Genomic DNA, 23,833 nt, shown 5'->3' with positions numbered 1-23,833 from the left:
CCCAAAGTTCCCAGATATTTCTTGAATTGGACTTTGTAACCCTATTCCACGTGGGCTTCTTTCCATGTGGGCTTCTTCCTATGTGGGCTTCTTTCAGTATGAGCTTTTTCCTGTGTTGGCTTCTTTCCATGTGAGTTTATTTCCATGTGGGCATGTTTCCATAGGGGTTTTTTTCCCTGTGAGCATTTATTTCTGTGGGGTTTTTTCTTTGGGCTTTTTTCCTTTGGGCTTTTTCCCTAGAACCGTAACAAGAATATCAATGCATGCACATATAAAGAAAAATCCAGTGTACATGGGTTGTGAGCAGGGCTAGTTTAATATGTGAAGAGGCAGGCTTGCATTGCTCTCTTTGGGAAATGTTCAGCTGTCTACATTGACATTACCCAGAAACATGGAAAAAAAAGAGCATGATTCACTTGTGTTTCTGTTTCATTGTTCCATGTAATCAGCAAAGCAGCCTTAACTTATAGGTCCTCAACACTGGAAAGAAAAGGGGTTTGGGGTTAGTGTTTCCACTGATGTTTCATGAATGACTATGAACTGACTATGAAAAAATATCTTGGATGGAACAAAATGTAGCTATAGACCGCCGGTTTTATTCTATCTTGTTTTTATTAATTTATGGTTTAACTGTATTTTAAATGTTTTAAACTGAAGTGTTTGAATTATTATGTTGTAAGCCGCCCTGAGACACTTAGGTGAGAAGGGCGGGGTATAAATCTTAATATAAATAAATAAATAAATGAAGTAACGAGAATGACAAAACTGAGAAGATTATACTCATTTACTTACAATTATACAATGTGAAATCATTATAATTTTCTAATTTCACGTCTACAGCCACTAACTTGACTATATGCCTTACTGCTTGATTACTGTTTTTACAACCCGAGTCATAAACAGCAGACCCCTCACCACAGTTGACTATATATTCATGCTTTAGGTCTGAACATATGGAGACATTCCACTTTACCTCTTTTACTATCTTGCAACCACTGTGTTAACCATACAAATATGGTTAGAAGTGTCCTGTGGCTGGTCAGTGAGGCAGACATACAAAGTTCTCGTTGCCGGGCAAGTTTCTGGAGCTACAGTGGGTCCTCCATGGTGTATCTGAAATGGACAGTCGACTCTCTTCTCAACTGAACCGCTTGCTCTCTAGCGCCGAGTTTTGGCAGACCAAAATGGATCGGTCCTTCTCCTTGCGGAGTGGAAAGGAGAAAAGAGGGAATGTGAAAACATCCAGAGAAAGAGGCTTTATTATTATTATTTTTGCTGCTGCTCTTATTCTAGAAAGGTTCAGAAGATGTTGAGCAGTGCAGTCATACAGTCTAGAGTGTTTGGAAAGAAAATGCTTCCAGAATCATATGAATTGCGGCATCATCAAAGGGTCTGTCGGGGTGGGGTTTGGTCATTTTGCAATTGATAAGTTTCAGCTGATAAGCAAATATTTTATTTCATCAGCATTGCTCTGTAATCACAGCATGTGGTGTAAAGTTGATAACGCTGAGAGCCCACGGCTCTTGCTGCTATCATGGCGATTGCTCCTAAGGCACTCACAATCTACAACTTTCAACCTACATGGGTTTGAGATAATGCTTCAGTTAGCAAGTAGACAGGTTATGTACTTCCAGAGGACCTAGCCAACACATTCAGCGTTGAATAAACACAACCTAACGTCTCATCTCTTCAGCTTAGATGCTGTTGTCTTAACTAGCATGACAGCAGTTATGGGAGTAACAGCAACCATACTGGAAGGTCTGAGAAGATCTATTAGGTGTGTGTTAGCATGGTTCAGTTGCTATATGTGCATTTGTATGTATGGGGTTTAGTTCTGATTGGTAAGCATGCATCTGAATCAGCACTGAGGCTACAAACTGTGAAATGTGAGGTCTAACCCATTCTGGTTTTATGTAGAAAAAGACTGGGCGGGGGGGGGGGGTGGTGGTGTTTGAAATGTTGTCAGCATTAAAACATAGCTAACGGTTTCCGGCAGCATGTTAGTTTCTTCTAGTTTTGTTTGGGGTTTCGACGGTAAATGTCAAGGATTCACTAGGGGCAGGACAATTTTCTAGGGCATGAAGTGAATAACTTTTTGTCTCATTACTGGCAGTCGATCATAGTTACTCTGTGGCTGGCGAGGCTCATAACTCAGAGGAGATCGAGTTACAAATGACCTGAGGAAAGTCACAACTGCCAGAGCTCCTCAAATTCATAATGTGTGTCTGTCATTAACAAGAGACAAGGAATATGATATGAAACAGGCCTTCGTATAAGAAGGAAAATGACATAGCAGCCCTCGTCCTTGGCTAATGTTAAGATCTGCAACACAAATATCTGCGTTTCAGGATGTGATTGTTGGTTTAATGGTGGAAGTCTTGCTGAATTTGGATCTGAAAATTAGGCCCTATTTGAGGATTTCACATGGAAACACTTGGTGGATTTTGGTAGTACAGTTGAGAATCTTCTCCACAGTGTATGGATTTCACTCCATATGTGTTTACTACAAAGGGATTCACATACTAGACTACCTGGAAAGGAGGGGTATCTATAATAGGATGATGGGAAAGAAGGAATTTGGACTGAAGCCAGTGTGGAGAATTTGTTTGGTTTCTCCTGCTTCTCATTAGGTATGATGTATACTGCTCTGAAAGCACAGGCTTCTGCAAGTAGCAAGAGCTGAGGAGTGTGAGCACAAGTGCTCTTGGACTGCTCTTTGCCTAGGGTTCTTAGCCAGGGCCCAGTCTTTTCACACAGCCCAGTCTTACCAGCATCTAAGGAGCAGTGCTGGCATGGAAAAACGTCTTTTGCTCAGCATTAACATCAATGTGTTAAGACTGGACTGCTGTATGGTTTCTCTGTGAAGAAGAAGAACATATTGGATTTATATCCCGCTCTCCACTCCGAAGAGTCTCAGAGCAGCTCACAATCTCCTTTCCCTTCCTCCCCCACAACAGACACCCTGTGAAGTGGGTGGGGCTGGAGAGGGCTCTCACAGCAGCTGCCCTTTCAAGGACAACTCCTGCCAGAGCTATGGCTGCCCCAAGGCCATGCCAGCAGGTGCAAGTGGAGGAGTGGGGAATCAAACCCAGTTCTCCCAGATAAAAGTCCGCACACTTAACCACTACACCAAACTGGCTCTCCAGTCTGGCTCTCCAAACTATCTCTCTCTGTGGATAGTGGCATATTAAATGTAGGTGGCTGGGGGGTGCAGTGGTGCTGGGGGCAATCTTTACTTGAAGCAGGATGCTTGCTGAACACATTTTTTTTTCAGTTCAGATGGGAGCTGGTAGATATGGGGTGGGATTTTTCAAAGATGGCCAGTATTTGACAAGGATGTCATGTACCGGGTTTGCTTCAAGATGCTGGTGATGGCCTTTAAAGCCCTATGTGGCCTGGGATTGATATATCCAAGCTTGGTGCTAGGGGTTCTTGCAACCCAGGCCGAACCCCCTGCCAGACAACAACACACACCCCGACTTTGCTGAGGCTTCCTGAGCCTCGGGAGGCCTCCGCAAAGTCAGGAAGGCAGCGGGCACACTCAGAGCCGGGCTCTGAGCACACTCTCTGCCATGACCCCGGACTTCACCAAGGCTTCCTGAGCCTCAGAAGGCCTCGGCAAAGTCAAGAAGGCATATATTAATTGATTAAGCTTTGGTACAATCATATATATATTGATTAAGCTTTGGTACATTTGGTACAAGCTTTGGTGGTGAGAACCAGAGAGGATTGTGAGGCACTCCAAAGGGATCTGTTGAGGCTGGGTGAGTGGGCGTCAACGTGGCAGATGAGGTGTGCAATTCTGGTCACCGCACCTCAAAAAGGATATTATAGCATTGGGAAAAGTCCAGAAAAGGGCAACTAGAATGATTAAAGGGTTGGAACACTTTCCCTATGAAGAAAGGTTAAAATGCTTGCGCTCTTTAGCTTGGAGAAACGTCGACTGCGGAGTGACATGATAGAGGTTTACAAGATAATGCGTGGGATGGAGAAGGTAGAGAAAGAAGTACTTTTCTCCCTTTCTCACAATATAAGAACTTGTGGGCATTTGATGAAATTGCTGAGCAGTCAGGTTAAAACGAATAAAAGGAAGTACTTCTTCACCCAAAGGGTGATTAACATGTGGAATTCACTGCCACAGGAGGTGGTGGCGGCCACAAGCATAGCCACCTTCAAGAGGGGGTTAGATAAAAATATGGAGCAGAGGTCCATCAGTGGCTATTAGCCACAGTGTGTGTGTGTGTGTGTGTGTGTATATATGTATGTATGTATGTATGTGTGTGTGTGTGTGTGTTTATAATTTTTTTTTTTTGGACACTGTGTGACACAGAGTGTTGGACTGGATGGGCCATTGGCCTGATCCAACATGGCTTCTCTTATGTTCTTATTTTATATTAAATCTGCATTTGACATTCAGATTCTTATTTTTCTTAAGAAAATCTCTTAAGTAGGGGAAAGGTCAGAGCCACTAGTTCAAGGAAAGTGTTGAGCAGACAAAAGGAAGCTCCTTGGGTACATTCCTAGGAAGGGAGCCAAAGAGCAGATGTTACCAACCTAAGTCATCCCAGGATAAGATCCATGTTTCCATAGTAATGAGCCTCTGACCTGGCTATATCTGTCTTTGAATGGAAGAGAGTTTACAGAACATATACAAAAATATTTTTTTGCTCCAGAATATTATTAAAAAGACACCGGGCACCAGCTCATGTAACTCACGGGGGAAATAGCCCACTGGGATTGGAGCAAAGTTTTGAGATCAAAATTAATTAGCCAATTAAGAATTAATTGTACCACACTTGATATACTATCAAAGCTGTATATAATCTCTTTTAATGGACCTGATTCTTGGAGAGAAATACCGATGAACACTTTGGAACAGAGAGATCTGTGTGTACATGTGTTTGTCTTTTGGTTTATCGATAAGCCATTCTCCCGCCGTCTGAAGCGCAGTAACTCTGCAACCCATGTAGTTTTCTCATAGATTGGAAGAGGGAACATGAGCACAAGTTTATGTTTATCAGTACTGGACTCTTGTTCTTTCCTAGTGCAGACTAGCATGGCTGCCCATTTTGTTATCGTGTTACACTGATTAATAAAATGTGTATGCTTCTCCAGAAGATTGTGTGGTGGGAGACTAGTTAATAGCTTAGAAATCATATAAATGAAAGGTAGCTATAATGAAATAATTAGGTAAAATAATTCAGATGTACTTCTGCCTTCAGAGATGGGCTCTTAGTCACAAAGGCTTGGATACAGAGGTCAGTTCTATTGACAGGAGTATCTTTAGGGTTTGTAGAATCTTTCGGGATCAAGTGCCGTGTTCTACTGGAGAAAGTTTTCCTTCCAGACGTTTCGTTCTCAGCTGCGGAGAACATCCTCAGTGGCGTTGCAGCCGGAGCAGGCGCTCAGACCTTCTTGGCTGCTGTGCATTGAGTGGGGCCAGGGCTGCTGGAGAGCTGCTATTTCTAGGCTGGAGGGGTATCTTTGTTTGCAAGTCATTGCTTCCGTACCTCTCTCCTCTTGCTGCAGAACAAATTCTGCTCCTAAGGGATAGGTACCTCCAGGAACTGCACGAGGAGAAAGTCAGAGGTCTGCAGTAGGAGGAGAAATCAGCAGAAGTGCTGCTTTCCATCCATTCCTACCTCCTATAGGAGCCAACCCAAAGGATAGGGCCCTTTCAGGGGTAGTACCTCCAGCTATATAATTTCCCCCTTTTGCCTCACGCGGTTACTTCTTAGCAAGCTTTTAATTGTTTCTCCCATTTGGTTTGTTTATCTGTGTCTTGTTTATTATGATGGTTATACTGCTTTTAGTGCTTTTGATTTAAATTATGTATATGGGTTTTATACTACTGCAAGTAGTTCTGGTTATTACTGGCTGTTTGATTATTACAGTGTTTTATTGCCTGAGCTATTTCCCTGCACTGTGAACTGCCTCAGTGGAGAGCTGGAATAGATATTATAAATAAATTGAGGAAAGTAGCAATGAATCGCATATTTTTTTTAAAAAAAACAACCCATACCTTCCCTTTTTCATTTGTAAAAAAGGTATTTAAAATCCTGTTTAGATTGTTGTAGTGACAGGCAGCAATTTGGTGTGGCTATTCAGGCCACTACATTTAGTGCTAATATTATTAGAAATGTTTTACAGTCACGAGCTTTAATAGATGGACCACTTTTCTACATGAGTTTGCTTTTTGTCGGTTTTAAAAAAATGGCTTTGGCTAAGTGCTTGGGGTGCTGTGCTCACCAGGATTCTAAGTGCAGTATGCTCCTGCAGGTATATAAATGGATTTGGACTCTTTCAAAGGCGTAGCGCCTTCCCACTCCCTTTGCTTTAATTAAGCTCAACCCAAGGCTGAAAACAGACAACTTTCTCACCTGGTTTTATGTTCCAAACACTTTCGCTCAGTTCCTTCAGCTTTTTTAACAAAGTGGCTCATAGTGCCCCTGTTAAGTTATGGATGTCTTGCCCTGCATACGCGGCATTATTTTCCCCATCCTGTTTTGTGTAGCTTCATCATCCCTGTCTTATCAGGCAAAAGTCCAGAGCTGAGTGACACTTTGTGGACCCTTTATCCCTCAAGCCCCAAATCCTTCACTTGAAAATTCAGTACAAGAAACACTGGGACGATTGGTAATACAAGACAGACTTCTATCAAAATTACAATGAAAGGGTCTGCAGTGAAGCAACTGATGCATATAACATTCTGCCTCCTCCAGTTACTTCAGAACTTCCTGTGATTGCAGAGGGCATGCATCTTCTGCCCTAGGCAGCACAAGACAGCAAAGTACCACTCCTAGTTGAATCCAAAAGATAGCAGATGTGTGCAGAGAGGCACATGTATAATAGACATTTTGAGTATGCCTAGAACGAATAGAAGAAGCTTTGTCATCTCTCACAGGCCCCCATGGAGTTCTGTTTCAAAACTCTTTAGTAATAGAACTAGGTCATCCCACCCCTCTCTATGTATTGGTATTGGTATTTATCAACTCAGACACATATCAGAGGTTTCTATTAAAGGTCATAAAAATCTTAAAACAGAGTATCTTTGCATTTTTGTATTCCCAGCCAAAAGTTACTTTGACCAGGAATGAAATAAAAATGAGAATTTCCTTGTTCCACCAGAAAAAAATATATATAAAGAGTACCAAGTAATTCATGATTATCAAGCTTTTCCTGATCTATCATCTTAGTATGTCATTAGATGATACTAATAACAATAGGGGTACTTTCCATGTGGTATCCCCATGTGAAGTGATAGAAATTGCAAAAAGTTATGAGATGTGGGGTATTCTTTGCATACAGATGTCATTTTAAGCAATGTACTTCTGCAGGCATAACATCTGTTCCTGTACATGTGTCTTTTATTTGTGTTGGCTTTCTTCATGTAAAATGAGATGACTTCTCAGGAAATAAGGAGCAGGAGTGGCTCAATGACAGATCATCTGCTTGGCAAGAAGAAGGTCCTGGATTCATTCCCCAACAGCTCAGTTTTAAAGACGGAGGGCTCAGTACTGGGTCTCATGCTCTTTAACTTGTTCGTAAATGATTTGGAGTTGAGAGTAAGCAGTGAAGTGGCTAAGTTTGCGGATGACACTAAATCGGTCAGGGTGGTGAGAACCAGAGAGGATTGTGAGGAACTCCAAAGGGATCTGTTGAGGCTGGGTGAGTGGGTGTCAACGTGGCAGATGAGGTTCAATGTGGCCAAGTGCAAAGTAATGCACATTGGGGCCAAGTATCCCAGCTACAAATACAAGTTGATGGGGTGTGAACTGGCAGAGACTGACCAAGAGAGAGATCTTGGGGTTGTGGTAGATAACTCACTGAAAATGTCAAGAGAGTGTGCGATTGCAATAAAAAAGGCCAACGCCATACTGGGAATTATTAGGAAGGGGATTGAAAACAAAGCAGCCAGTATCATAATGCCCCCCTGTATAAATCGATGGTGCGGGCTCATTTGGAATAGTGTGTGCAATTCTGGTCACCGCACCTCAAAAAGGATATTATAGCATTGGAAAAAGTCCAGAAAAGGGCAACAAGAACGATTAGAGGGTTGGAACACTTTCCCTATGAAGAAAGGTTAAAACGCTTGGGGCTCTTTAAGCTTGGAGAAACGTCGACTGCGGGGTGACATGATAGAGGTTTACAAGATAATGCATGGGATGGAGAAAGTAGAGAAAGAAGTCCTTTTCTCCCTTTCTCACAATACAAGAACTCGTGGTCATTCGATGAAATTGCTGAGCAGTTGGGTTAGAACAGATAAAAGGAAGTACTTCTTCACCCAAAGGGTGATTAACATGTGGAATTCACTGCCATAGGAGATGGTAGCAGCTACAAGTATAGCCAGCTTCAAGAGGGGGTTAGATAAAAATATGGAGCAGAGGTCCATCAATGGCTATTAGCCACAGTGTGTGTGTGTGTATGTGTATATATATATATATATGTATATATATATATATATGTATGTGTATATATATATATATATATATATATATATATATATATATAGGGATTGAAAACAAAGCAGCCAGTATCATAATGCCCCCCTGTATGTGTATGTATGTGTATATATATATATATATATATATATATATATATATATATATATATATATATATATATATTTGGCCACTGTGTGACACAGAAGGTTAGACTGGATGGGCCATTGGCCTGATCCATCATGGCTTCTCTTATGTGACCAGAGTGTTGGATTGGAGGGGCCATTGGCCTGATCCAACAGGGCTTCTCTTCTGTTCTTATGTGACACAGAGTGTTGGACTGGAGGGGCCATTGGCCTGATCCAACAGGGCTTCTCTTCTGTTCTTATGTGACACAGAGTGTTGGACTGGAGGGGCCATTGGCCTGATCCAACATGGCTTCTCTTATGTTCTTATGTGACACAGAGTGTTGGACTGGAGGGGCCATTGGCCTGATCCAGCATAGCTTCTCTTATGTTCTTAAGACCAGGTAGTTTATTACATGAAATGCCTATGACTGAGACCCTGGAGAGCCTCTGTCAGTCTGAGTAGACAATACTGATCTTGACAGACCAATGGTATGCTTCAGTATTAGGGATGGGCACAAATCAAACCATGAAGCAAAATTCAGCATGAATTTTGCCCTATTCATGGTTCGCAAACTGAAGTTCATGACATGTCTACTGTCATGAACTTCCAAAGCGGTTTGTGGTGGTTCATGGATACAGCAGAAAAGCAGGGATTTAAAGGGACTTGCAGTCCTTTTAACCCCCAGCCTTCTGTTCCCGGCAAAAACTGCAAAAGCAGCTGAGCCATGGGGAGCAGCCTGTTTCTCATGGCTCAGCTGGTTTTTTTTGGCTTTTTGTAAACCTCATTTAAAGGGACTGTGTTCCCTTTCACTGGGGTTTTTGAGGCCATGAACTGGTTCAGTTCACAGATGAACCTCCTAGTTTGATTCAGTTCATGGTTTGGCTGTGAACTGCATTTTTCTGGTTTGTGTCCATCCCTACCTGGAGAGCCAGTTTGGTGTAGTGGTTAAGTGTGCGGACTCTTATCTGGGAGAACCGAGTTTGATTCCCCACTCCTCCACTTGCACCTGCTGGAATGGCCTTGGGTCAACTATAGCTCTGGCAGAGGTTGTCCTTGAAAGGGCAGCTGCTGTGAGAGCCCTCTCCAGCCCCACCCACCTCACAGGGTGTCTGTTGTGGGGGAGGAAGGTAAAGGAGATTGTGAGCCACTCTGAGACTCTTCGGAGTGGAGGGCAGAATATAAATCCAATATCTTCTTCATCTTCTTCTTCTTCTATTCAGTATGTTAGTTTCATGTGTTCATGTGACATGCTTCTTTCTTTAAAAATGCTTGCAAATTGCCCATAGCAGCTTGATGCAATTGCCAAATTCTTCCATAAGAACCCATCTTCTACTTTGAGTTATATCTTGTCTTCATCCAATCTGAAACATCATTTAGCCGGGTCGCTGTCCAGCTAGCTTCCTGAGTCAAAATGCATTTGCCATCAAAATGAACTTCCTTTGCTTTGTTTTCCCTGCTCCCCAATTCATCATGTTTATATCTCGGCCCGAACCAGCAACCTCAATGGAGGAGGGGGGGGGGGGCCGGGATGACAGAACAGTTTTATGAAGAAATAATGTAATCTACTACTGTGAACATGTTACTCTAGACGACAAAGATTTAGGGATGCTGGCTAGGATGTCTTTGTGAAGGTTTATTTTTCTTTAAATTGCATTGTTTTAATTATTTACATTTTTTTTAAAAAAAATGTGTTTTATGTCTATCGTGTCTGTGTTTACTCTTTGAAAGTATTCTCTTATATTTATTTGAGAGCCCTGAGCACTTGCAAAAAGCCATCTGACAGGCAAGCTATCGAAACGAAAGCTCTTTGCACTCTGTAAGCTCCCAAACGTTCCCTGCTGGGATCCTGTGCTAACACTTTTTGTTGGCGGGTGCTGCGTTCACCTCATGCAGACCCACAGTGGCTGAAGGAGCTCTGCCCTCAAATGCCCTTCTTTTTCTCAGCAACAGGACTGACTGCTGATCCCTCAAGGGATACTACTTGTTTTACATGCTCCTGGGGTGGGAGGAGGGGAGAGGGAAGGAAGAACAGCTCTGCCTTTCACTCATGGTCTACTCTACCTTTATTTCGTATCCTATTATCCTGATGGGTATCTGAGTGAATCTGTGTCAGTTTCTCCCTGTTTAGAACAGGCTCACGGGGCTCATGGATGCATATCCTTAGAAGAAATATTTCTTATGCATCTCTATCAATTACTCGAGCGCAAGATTCTTGATATGTGGATAGCAGGGTGAGCTCAGTATATTTATAGATGCCTTGGGCACAGACCAGACTGTGAGGAGGACTTGTTTGGGAGGCATGGTGATCTTGGCATGTTTAACCAGCTGTACTGATTTTGCCTGGACATAATGATGCTCACACTTCCCTGTCAGGCAAAAACCTCCGTTTTACTGTGTTAAAGAAGCCTCGCATGCATACATGTGCACAAACGCACGCAAATGCATATGCACTTTCAGCTGCAGTGCCCATCCGGGAGCGGGAGGTGTAGCGAGATTAGGGATCCCATCCACCATCCTTCATCCCGATAAAATGCAGACATATAATTTTTGGAATAAATGTGGAATAAAAATGGCCACAACTTTTATTGGTTACAGCTGCAAGCAGAATCTTTTGGGCTCAAGTGCCATGTTCTACTGGAGAAAGATTTCCTTCCAGACGTTTCATTCTCAGCTGCAGAGAACATCCTCAGTGGCGTTGCAGCCGGAGCAGGCGCTCTGACCTTCTTGGCTGCTGTGCATCTCAATGGGTGGTTGACCACTGAGGAAGGCTGTGCAGAGGAAGATAATGGCGAATAACTTCTGCTTCTCACGTCTCCTGAAAGCCCCTTGCTAGGGCTCCCAGAAGTTGTTTACAACTTGACACCACTTACATACATAAGAAGGGCTATTTCCTCCTCTTATAAAGGCTTCACAGGCCATCTGAAGCTCCCCAAAGTCCCTTCACCACAGCTTTGAGAAATACCATTTTAAAGAAGCTTATCTATTTGTTTGCTTTATATTTTTAGATGATTTTCTCATCGCTGGAACCCCATCTTAATGTCGATCGGACATAATCTGAGCACTATCAGAGGATTCCTCATTTCACCAGCGAACACCTCTGGTGCAATAGCTTGGAGAAACCGGTGACCCCCCCGCTCAGTGATTTCAAATGCTATTCTTACCACAAATGTGACCGGCAAGTTTTTCTGACAGTTAAAAAGCAATCTGTGAGCAACCAAAAAAGGAGGTGCATCTTGCGGGTCTAGCGCGAAGTGATATTTACTTTTGGACGGTGAGGTAAATCTCTTCTGTTTAATGTACAAGCACATAAACATGTTTTGAAGTCTGAACTCATATTGGAGAGTGAAGAGAACATTCTCCCGGGGGAGATGGCATGGCGCTATCATATTGCAGCAAATGCTACACTTCTGTTTTGCTTGCATGAAAGTAGTCTCTTCCCTTTGTTACTCCTGTGGCATTTCAAAAGAGGAAGAACAAGATTTTGTTCATGTCAGCTGCAGGCTCAGCTTATTTCTCATTTTCCCCAGGAGTGGAAGCTACTTCTCCTCCTTCTCGCTTTTGTTCCCCCACCCACAGTTGAAGTATGCTATTCTATCAAATATATAATATATAAAAAAGACATTTCCTTTGCTTCTGATGGGCTTGGTCACACTGGGATTCTAGCGTTATGCGGTCTCTTCTCCAACATATGGGGTCCCAACTGATCAGAGTAGAACAGCTTTGTTTTCCAAGGTCTCATTGAACCTAACGTTGAATTAATGCCATTCATTCCATCATGCATTAGTTCTAACGTTTTGCTTCATCAGATGTTCCTTTCTGCCTGCTGTTTTGTGATCCGCTGTGGATTTCTGCGAAGTACATGTGTGAGGATGTGCACACAATGACCATCCTATATGTATTTGACGCATTGCAGTGCATGCTTCCGTAATGACACTATGGATCCAATAAGTACCCCTTCCACCAAAATCTGTAATGCACTAGACCATGTAAACTGTTCCATTCAGTGTCATGGCTACTCATATTGGAACGCTCCATTGCAGGGGTGTCAGTTTATGTGGCCCACAGGCCTAATCCGTCCCCCAAAGGGCTCCAATCAGGCCCACCAGCAAATGGCCCTCGTTTGCTTTCTTCTCCCTCCCCTGCTTTCTTTAGTCACCATTTTTGTGTTTCTCGCCTGCTTCTTCAGTTGCCATTTTTGTGCTTTTCCCTGCAATGCATCCAAGCCAAGCAGCCTCTGGCTCTTTCCCGCTTCCCCCCTCCCTTTTTTTCCCAAGGGAGGAGGACAAAGAAGGAGCCTCGGCCAATGGACAGGCTTCGCTCTGTAGTTCTGCTTTGCAATTAATACAATCTGGCTCTCTTAATCAAACAGCAGAGCTACAGAGCGAAGCCCCTTCATTGGCTGAGGCTTCTCCTCCCTTCTCCTCCCTTGGTGGAAAGGGAGGGGGAAGAGGGGAAGAGCAGAGGCTGCTTTGCTCTGCTGCCTCAATTCCACTGGAGAAATGGGAAAAACACCCCTTAGAGCTTTAACACAGTTTTGTTCAAGGTATGAGCTTTTTACCTTGCTATTCTCTCTCTCTCTCTCTCTCTCTCTCTCTCTCCCACTCTCTCTCTCTCTGTGTGTGTGTGTATGTTGTTAAGCTCATTTTGTTAGGGTTCTCCTGGGTGCAATTGGGTGCAACTGGGTTCCCTCCCCTTTTCACTGTATTAATGCCCTGATCAATGTTCCCTCTAAGCTGCAGAGTCTTGTGAGCAAAAATTCTACTTTGTGAGCTACTGGCATTATAGTTGTGAGCTACTGCATAAATTAGTATGCTCTGGGGTCATCCTTCCTGAACTAAGACAAAAATGTGTGAGCTGGAAGCTTAAAAATCAGTGAGCTAACTCACACTAACTCAGCTTAGAGGGAACACTGGCCCTGATCCAGTCTTTTTCAATGGGAACAGTTTAGATGAGGATTAATCACAATCCACAGTGAGATGGATTAGGCTGAGAATGTGTGTCCAGCACATTTCCTGTGTGGACTGCAGATTTTGAACCCAGGCTTCTCAGATAGTAGGCTGATAGTGACCACTATACTTGCTGTCTCTCTGTACTTGCACTGCCTCATAGAAGTTGCAGTTATTTTTTCTGGGGAAGATTATAGTTTTCTAGATAAACACATACCCCTCAGTCTATGGTGCCTTCACATGTTCTGGACCAGCAAACAAAGCATTTATGTGCAAAAGCTCACAATGCCCAGCCATTTCAATAAATATAAAGTAGGCTTGCACTTTACAGATATGCATCTTAAAAGCATAGTCAAGATTGCTACAGTACAGACATTGTCTCCAGATTTTGATGCAATAATTCAGAGCAAGAGAGGTCAGTTATCAGAAACTGTTAAAATATTACAAGCATGGTAATGTTTTAAGCATGTTCCATTTTAAGTTTAAAAAAAAAAACCTTTAGTTGTGTTTGTCTATGCCCTGTAAAGTTTATATCTCTGCTACCTGGCATTATGTTTTATTACACACATGGCCTGACTCAGCAAGATCTCACTTATGTCAGATCTGGCCCTCATAACAAATGAGTTTGACGCCCCTGCTCTAATGGGAATTATTATCTAGGAAGAGTTTGGAATTATCCCTTGTTGAACTTCTTGCGTTTAGCTTTTCAAGGTCCCTTGTCAATGGGAAAAAGTACAAGAACAGAATACAAGGAAAGACAAAACCCTCTGTTCCTTTTCCCAGTTTCTCACTTCCCAGCATCTGCGATGCCTGTTTTAGAAAGCTAGCCTCTGCCTCTGTAGCTAAACAAACAAACAAACAAAAACAGCATCTTTTCACACATTACAAACTATATAGATTGGATCTGGGGCTGCAATCACATGTAGTTTACAGGTTCTTTTAAAGGGTCTTTAGTCTTCTGTAATATTTTCCTGACCTGCAGTAATCCTGGGAGCATGCTGTTTGGCCTGTTGGGGCATTCCATGTGTACACTCATGGGTTTTCCAAGCAGGTCAAATAGCACCCCCCCCCCCCCAAAAAAAAAAAAGTATTGTTCCCTGTTAGAAAAACTAGATGGGGATGTGAAGAACTTTTTTTCATGTGAATTTCAGTTACGATCCAAATAAGGCAGCAGGTGCATGGGAATTAAGTGGAATCTACAAGTTGTATTTCACTGTTACATGGTACACAAGGTGCACTATGTTTTGTGAAGAGACAAAGGGAGACTTGGCATTCTTGAAAGTGTACTTACAATAACCACCATTTTTTCATTGTCCTTTATGTACACATGAAGCTGCCTTCTACTGAATCAGACCCTCGGCCCATCAAAGTCAGTATTGTCTACTCAGACTGGCAGTGGCTCTCCAGGGTCTCAAGCTGAGGTTTTCCACACCTCTTTGCCTGGACCCTTTTTTGGAGATGCCGGGGATTGAACCTGAGACCTTCTGCTTCCCAAGCAGATGCTCTACCACTGAGCCACCGTCCCTCCCTGTGTCTCTCCAGGGTCTCAAGCTGAGGTTTTTCACACCTATTTGCCTGGACCCTTTTTAGTTGGAGATGCCGGGGATTGAACCTGGGACCTTCTGCTTCCCAAGCAGATGCTCTACCACTGAGCCACCGTCCCTCCCTGTGTCTCTCCAGGGTCTCAAGCTGAGGTTTTTCACACCTATTTGCCTGGACCCTTTTTAGTTGGAGATGCCGGGGATTGAACCTGGGACCTTCTGCTTCCCAAGCAGATGCTCTACCACTGAGCTGCAGCCCCTCCCTGTGTCTCTCCAGGGTCTCAAGCTGAGGTTTTTCTCTCCTATTTGCCTGGACCCTTTCAATTGGAGATGCCGGGGATTGAACCTGGGACCTTCTGCTTCCCAAGCAGATGCTCTACCACTGAGCCACTGTCCCTCCCCTATGGCACTATGGCTATGATACAATGTGCAGGCAGGACTGGGTTTAAAGTTATGCTTTCTTCGACTACTAGGCTTTTATTAATATGTGGGAAGGTGGTTCTCAGTTTTTATGATTGCTTTAGCTCCTTTAAATCAGAGAGATGAAGCTAATTTTGAAGAGGTTTAGAAGTTGAGAAACAGGAAATATGAACAAATCATGAATGACAGATAAGACTACAGAACAATGCAATACACGAGGCAAAAATACAAAGCAAAAATGTATAAATGGTGTATAAATTCATACACAACAAATAATGTGGGAAAGACGCACAGAAAAAATGAAACACACGGGATAAGTGAGATGGATCCAATCATCCTCCAAGGAGTCTTCCTCCAGTCTAAGGAGAAGGTGGCCCTGAAGTTGGAAGAACCCTTCTTAACCTGGAGGAATGCTTCATACTTTGCTAAACGGAGTGGTAGGATCCACCCCAGTGAATGTGTGAAGTGACTCAAAGCTTGGAAGATGATAAGACTGAATAAGCAAGAAGAAATCCTTTCGGGGAGAAAAGGAGCCCAGATTTTCCAATTAAATATTACAGCAACAACAACATGAAAAATTGCATCAAAAGTGAAAGCAAAATGACAGTGAAAGCAAAATGGGTTAGATTTTTTTTAACTCAATTACAACGTGGCTGTCAACTAAGGTCCTGTGGCATAGTCAGATTGATTTTCTGCAGCCTAAACAATTGTCTTGTAGTCTAAGCGCTTACACTTTTATTCTGGCATAAACTTCCTTCCGTTTTATTTTATCTGAAAAAGTGTACTTGAACATATGAACATATGAAGCTGCCTTATACTGAATCAGACCCTCGGTCCATCAAAGTCAGAATTGTCTTCTCAGACTGGCAGCGGCTCTCCAGGGTCTCAAGCTGAGGTTTTTCACACCTATTTGCCTGGACCCTTTTTTGGAGATGCCAGGGATTGAACCTGGGACCTTCTGCTTCCCAAGCAGATGCTCTACCACTGAGCCACCATCCCTCCTACATATGAAGCTGCCTTATACTGAATCAGACCCTGGGTCCATCAAAGTCAGTATTGTCTTCTCAGACTGGCAGCGGCTCTCCAGGGTCTCAAGCTGAGGTTTTTCACACCTCTTTGCCTGGACCCTTTTTTGGAGATGCCAGGGATTGAACCTGGGACCTTCTGCTTCCCAAGCAGATGCTCTACCACTGAGCCACCGTTCCCCCCATGCACACAGAAGCTCATATTTTGAATAAAGCCTTGTTGGTCTTAAAGGTGCCACTAGATTTATTTCATGAACTACAATCCACTTTGTAGGTGCTTCAAGCATTACGTTCAGTTGACTGAAATATATACATGCAGATATAACCTGAACAAGGGTAGGAAGGAGTGAACTTGTTACGAAGAGTGGCTAGAAGACTCAGTGTCCAAGAGGATAGTTATACTATGAAAGCCAGTTTGGTGTAGTGGTTACATGTGTGGACTCTTTTCTGGGAGAATCAAGTTTGATTCCCCACTCTTCCACATGAAACTGCTGAACTGACCTTGAGTCAGTCACAAGTTCTATCAGAGCTGTTCCTCTCAAGAGCAGTTTCTGTCAGTGCTCTCTCAGCTCCACCTACCTCACAGGGTGTCTTGTCGGGGGGGGGAGGGAAAAGAGATTGTAAACCTCTCTGAAACTCCTTCAGGTAGTGAAGGGCAGATATAAATCCAATCATCTCCTCCTCCTCCGCTTCTGTTACTAGCAGAGCACTGGTGAAAACAAGATCCCGTAAAAAAGAGTAAACAATCCAATCAGAGTGGGTGTAGAGCTTACCTCCACTAGCTGTCAAACGAGCAAATTAGGATGCATGTGAATTGAGTGAATAATTCTGAAGGAGGGAAACAACTTTCTCACTTGGAAAATATCCAAGGATGCTGGTCTCCATGTCAGAAATTCATAGAATCTGCCAAAAAGCATGGTGCAGTGGATTGGTCATATTTCACAATTCGGCCCTTTCCCAGCCGGACGGTCCACAGACCGCTGAGGCTGGGGGCCGCCCATTGCCTCCCCGTGAGGATAAGAGGCATGGTTTGTTCTTTAGGCGGGGGCGAGGAGCGGCCTTATAAGGCTGCTCCCGCCCCCAAACACGCAGTTCTTTTTCGTTGTCGGCCCGCCCGCCCACCCGTCAAGCAGTACAGGCAGAGGCTGGTCGCTCGTTTTAGGGGGCCGGGTAGGAATTTTTCGCCCTCAGACGCATTGGCCTGGTCTGGGGGTGTTTTTGCCTACCTTGCACTGCTGATGTCTGGTGCTGGCAATTGGAATGGCGGAGCTGTTATAGGTTGGTCACTGGCAGTTTGTGTTGGGATTATGTTTTGGGGATTGGTGAGCTCCCGTTGCAGCGCGCCGTTTTGGTGCACGGCTTCCCTGGGGAACTGCAAGCTGTATGGCCCAAGGTTGCTCCAGGAAGTCTTGGGATCCCGGCACGCTGTGAGTGTCCGCATCCTAGGCTGTTAGGCTGTGGGGATGGCGGAGCTCAGGTGCGGTGATCATGTTGCCGGGCCGGCCGGGTCTGAGCCATTTACTTGGCTCATACCCGGGGCTCAGGGGGCTCGCCCAGTTCCAGGTTTAGGAGGTGGTCGCGTTGACCCCTGGCTTTACCTGTTCCCCATGTTTGCCCTTGCCGTTGAGTTAATAAAGTGGCCCTTCAATCCAATCTGGTGTATGTCTCTTTATTCCGCCTGGGGGGGCAATAGACATTATGAGGGGTAATATGTTTCTAAAAGCTGTACCACAGCAAATGTCATTAGTAAAGCAAGAGGAACAATAACTGGTGTCTGACTATAGACAGATACAGAAGAACAGCTTGTTACTTGGTAGCAGCTGCGTCTGGATTGATTTGAAGTGGTCATTATCGAGTGTTCATTGTGTAAAGGAAGTATGGTGTGCAATGTGCTTGAATGTCAGAGATGTGAGCCTACTGAATATGGTTCAGCATAGTGAGAGTTCATTCTAGTCCTTCATCCTAACATGAATCATTATGAAGTGATAAAACACTGGTAACCATAATATTTTTTTTTCCTTCAAGTCATTCATGCTTTAAGAAAATTAACTTGAATTGTCAATAGAGCTCTGTCAGATGTTTGGTTGTTTCTGTATCAGAATGGAAATGATTTCAGGAGAATCAATAAGGAATGTCCTAAATTATAGGAATGTTTTCTCTTTTCAATAGTATTTGGTGCTATTTTTTTCCTACTCTGCTGATTTTCATCATCATTTTTTTTTTTTTTTTGCTTGAAGCATCTTATTTCTAGGAAATGTCACACAGGTGATCTCAACTGACAAGGGACTATGAAGTGAATGTGGTGATGTCAAGATCTCCCATAGTCATTTGGCTTGGTTATGTGACTGCATCATCAAGTCAATCAAGCCAATTGAGAGTGAGAATAATGCTGTTTGGATCAATGTTATATTCACCACAAAAGCTATTATTCAGTGCAATTCCACAACAATTCTTCCCTATGAAGAAAGGTTAAAACGCTTCGGGCTCTTTAGCTTGGAGAAACGTCGACTGCTGGGTTACATGATAGAGGTTTACAAGATTATGCACGGGATGGAGAAGGTAGAGAAAGAAGTACTTTTCTCCCTTTCTCACAATACAAGAACTCATGGGCGTTCCATGAAATTACTTAGCAGTCGGGTTAGAATGGATAAAAGGAGGTACTTTTTCACCCAAAGAGTGACTAACATGTGGAATTCACTGCCACAGGAGGTGGTAGCAACTACAAGCATAGCCAGCTTCAAGAGGGGGTTAGATAAAAATATGGAGCAGAAGTCCATCAGTGGCTATTAGCCACAGTGTATATATATATATATATGTGTGTGTGTGTGTGTGTGTACATATATATATATATATATATATATATATATATATATATATATATATATATATATATATATATTTATTTATTTTATGATTTATATCCCGCCCTTCCCAACAAGTGGCTCAGGGCGGCTCACAACATAAAAATTTGACATAAATAGAATTTAAGCATAAAAACAGTTAAAATAATTACTACATTTAAAATTTTAAGACATTTAAACCATTTAAAACATTAGGGACAGCAGACATCTAGTATAACTACATCTAGTATAACTATATATATATATAGTTATACTAGATGTAGTTATATATATAAATTTTGTTGGACTGGATGGGCCATTGGCCTGATCCAACATGGCTTCTCTTATGTTCTTAACTATTAAAATGGACCACACTATTTGATGCTGTCAGCTTGTGTGTGTGTATATATATAATATAATATAATATAATATAATATAATATAATATAATATAATATAATATAATATAATATAATATAATATAATATAATATAATATAATATAATATAATATAATATAATATAATATAATATAATATAAAATTTTTGGCCACTGTGTAACACAGAGTGTTGGACTGGATGGGCCATTGGCCAGATCCAACATGGCTTCTCTTATGTTCTTAACAATTAAAATGGACCACACTATTTGATGCTGTCAGCTTTTTAAAATTCAGCTTTATTTGCCCATCTTACATATGAGTAGGGATACCACATATTTTGTGTTGAACGTGTTCAGCAGTTGAACCTTGAACACAATTATCGGATGTGTTACCTGGTTTGTCCTGTTCCGTCAGACAACTTGAAAGCTTGCCAAACAATGAAAATCTATTGCACTGTTCTGCACTTAGGAAGGAATACAGTGAAACAACATGCTGCAAAGCCATGTACAGACTGACTTTGGCAAACAAGACATGAGCCAGACCAATGCATATTTGAGCATGAGGGGCAAAATTAGTTGCCATTTAGAATGACACAAAATTTTAAAGCATAGATCTAACTGGTCCTATATTCTGTCTCCCAGATTTCTCTTAAAAATCTACAAGTAGGCAATGATGGCAGCAGCCCTGTCCTATAATTGCCCATCTGCAAATGGATTCATAAATATAGGGCGTTTTCCCACAAAGCTTACCTCGGAGCGACGTCCCTCTTCACCGCGCAGCGTCTGCGCGGATTTCCCAACAACTGCTCCGCATAACCTGGAAGTGCCGGACCTTTTGCGTCACAGATGTAAACCGCTAAAAACCAGTTTACGTTAGCGACGCAAAAGCCGCGGCTCTTCCTGGTCATGCGAAGCAGTTGGTGGGAAATCCGCGCAGACGCTGCGCGGTGAAGAGGGACGTCGCTCCGAGGTAAGCTCTGTGGGAAAACGCCCATACTGTTTCTGAACATGGAGGCTTATTACATTTAGTCATCTGGCTACCCATGGCCTTGTTTCCATGGTTGATTTTATGTTGTTCTTCTGTGGCAGGTCATCACAAGGAACATAAGAATTCTGCCTCATTCGTCTTAATGTTAGCAGTACTTGTTTCAATAAGTGTAATACATCATAGAGAAATGTGCTTTTTTGGGGTTGCTGCTTCACAAGGGCATCTTAACGGTTAGCATTTCAGTCAGCTTTCCCAGTTGCTAGACTTGGCAACACCTTAGATATAGTCCAGATGGCTTTGAAAACACCCAGAACAGCTCCAGAATAAATAGACAAGTTGAACGTCTAAAAGAAAAGGGTAGCACGTTACAGTCTACCAAGATTTAGAAATATTCGAGTTTGTTTCCTCTAGTTGATGAACAAATCATAGCTTAGATGAGAGTCGTTAGGTTTTGTTTTGTTTTGTTGCCAGATTCTTTATGGAAGCAGAAGGTTTCCCAAGGAGATATTGTAGTTTGATTTTTTCCAGTAAAACGCTCAAATGAATTTATTTCTTGTTTCACATAATTAATTTACTACCTCTAGGGAAATACAGATAAGAGTGATGCTTGTTCTGTGATTGTGACTTAGGACTCCCAGGTCTTGTTTCTCCATGGCTACATACATCATTGATATTGTATACTTAATGTGCATATGGATTAGAGCCTAATGAATGTGCTCATTTCCAATTCACAGAAAATCTGCTCATGGACTCTTAGTGTCCTAGAGAGGGGTTTGGAAACTTCCTCCTGTGAAGTATGAACACAATATTTAATTAATCAATCAATTAAAATTTTGCTAGCCTGTCTTTTCACCCAAATAAAGCCCCAAAGCAATTGATATCAAAGCATTCAAACTTTTAAACTTTCATTTCAACATTAGATAAATCGTTTTAAATACAGGATATATACAATAAACAAGTTGATAAATATATAAACACAAACATACCTAATACAACACGAGAAGAGAACCAATAACAGTTATTTGGGAGGGAGGGGGTTTACACCAAACAAACCATTTTCACCAGCGGATGGAAGACAACAATAGAGGGAGACACACAAACCTCTCTGGGGAGAGAGTCACAAACAAGAATGTGTTTGTTCAGATTTCCACCCATGTGGTCTCAGATGGTGAGAACATCCAGAGAAGGACCTCTAAAGATGACCACAGTGTACAGGTAGGTTCTTATGGTATAAGGTATGGCCATGTAGGGCTTTGAAGATCAATACCAGCACCTTGACCTGGGCCTAGAAGCAAATTGAGAGCTAGCATAGTTGGAACAAGAGTGGAGTGATGTGGTCCCTATACCTTATTGCCCACCAAGGTCGGAATAACGAGTCGGACACGATATATTGGATTGAAATTGGGCCACTTTATTAACTTACAACATGAACAGCAAGGGAACCCCCACCAGCGGCCTGGCCAGGGCTAGGGGTCACCGCGACCGCTCCCCTGCCATTAACGGGCGAGGACCCAGCCCCCCTTCCGGAGCTGAGCTGTTCAGCTCCCTCCAGGCAGGCCCAGCGGGGAGGCCCGCACCAGAGGGCCCAAACCCAGACGCACGTCTCGGCGGAAAGGCACCCTCTAGCCGAGCCTCCTGGACAGTCTGCATTCTCCAACCCGGGTCTCCAAACCCCAAGGCCGATCATGCCAGACCCCAAATTTTCCCCCAAAGTGGGGGATGCTTCACAGTCCTCCCCTAGCCGCATAGTGTCCTAAACCCCTAAAACCTGCCAACTAAAGTGACCGCCTATTTAAAGGCACCATCCCAGAGCCAATTCCACAATCCACTGCACTGCTATTCAGGGTAGGCGAAAAACACACCCCAGCACCAGCCAATCAGCTGGGGCGTAAAAAATTCCTACCCGGCTCCCCGAATGAGGCAACCAGCGATGCCCACATAGCAGACAGGGCGGGTGGGAGGGCCGATCATCGAGGGACTGAAGAGAGGGACGGGGAGCTAGCCGTTGACTCGGCTAAACCCCGCCCCCTGAAAAGCGCGCCCAAACAGCGCGCAGTCCAACTCTCCCGCCCTGGAGGGCAAACAGCTCTAAGCAGCCTAGCAGCTACGCTGCAGGCTGCAAGATTACGATTGCCCACCAAGGTCGGAATAACGAGTCGGACACGATATATTGGATTGAAATTGGGCCACTTTATTAACTTACAACATGAACAGCAAGGGAACCCCCACCAGCGGCCTGGCCAGGGCTAGGGGTCACCGCGACCGCTCCCCTGCCATTAACGGGCGAGGACCCAGCCCCCCTTCCGGAGCTGAGCTGTTCAGCTCCCTCCAGGCAGGCCCAGCGGGGAGGCCCGCACCAGAGGGCCCAAACCCAGACGCACGTCTCGGCGGAAAGGCACCCTCTAGCCGAGCCTCCTGGACAGTCTGCATTCTCCAACCCGGGTCTCCAAACCCCAAGGCCGATCATGCCAGACCCCAAATTTTCCCCCAAAGTGGGGGATGCTTCACAGTCCTCCCCTAGCCGCATAGTGTCCTAAACCCCTAAAACCTGCCACTAATAAGGCCAAGTCTCTACTTAGGGCTTAGTACCCACCGGGAGGCCCAAAGCCACCCGCAACCCTTGCTGCAAATCTCTCAGAAAAAGCACGTTACCCTTTTCCGAGAGATGCACCCCATCCCCTCTGTAGAGGTCAGGACATCTCGCTGAAATATCCGGATGGGGTAAATAGTGGCCCAAACCCTTTGCAAGTAATTTTTTAATTTCTTTATTGGCTTTATACCTAGCCCTTTCTAAGGCTGCAGGGTCCACAGCATGACGCCACACTTGGCGGGGCAGCATGGCTGACCAAACTATCGTGGTCTCTGGCCATCGCTCCCTGATGCGCTGGAAGTCATCCCGGGCTTGCCACACCAAGGCCTTACCCTTCAATAACCCCAGATCATTACCTCCCAGGTGAACCATTAAGACCTGTGGAGGAGGACCCGCTCTATCTTTGAATAACAACGGCAGCAAGCCTGGCCACTGGAGGCCCCGGCGCCCCTGCCATTCGATGACCGCATGCTTGCTGAGTCCCAGCTGAGAGCCGACCGCAGTTCTCCGTGCTTGAAGACCAGCCCAAAACACGT

Source organism: Heteronotia binoei, chromosome 5, assembly GCF_032191835.1.
Source record: "Heteronotia binoei isolate CCM8104 ecotype False Entrance Well chromosome 5, APGP_CSIRO_Hbin_v1, whole genome shotgun sequence".
NCBI classification, from domain to species: domain Eukaryota; kingdom Metazoa; phylum Chordata; class Lepidosauria; order Squamata; family Gekkonidae; genus Heteronotia; species Heteronotia binoei.
The sequence above is the reverse complement of the archived record's forward strand: the minus strand, read 5'-3'. Positions refer to the sequence as shown.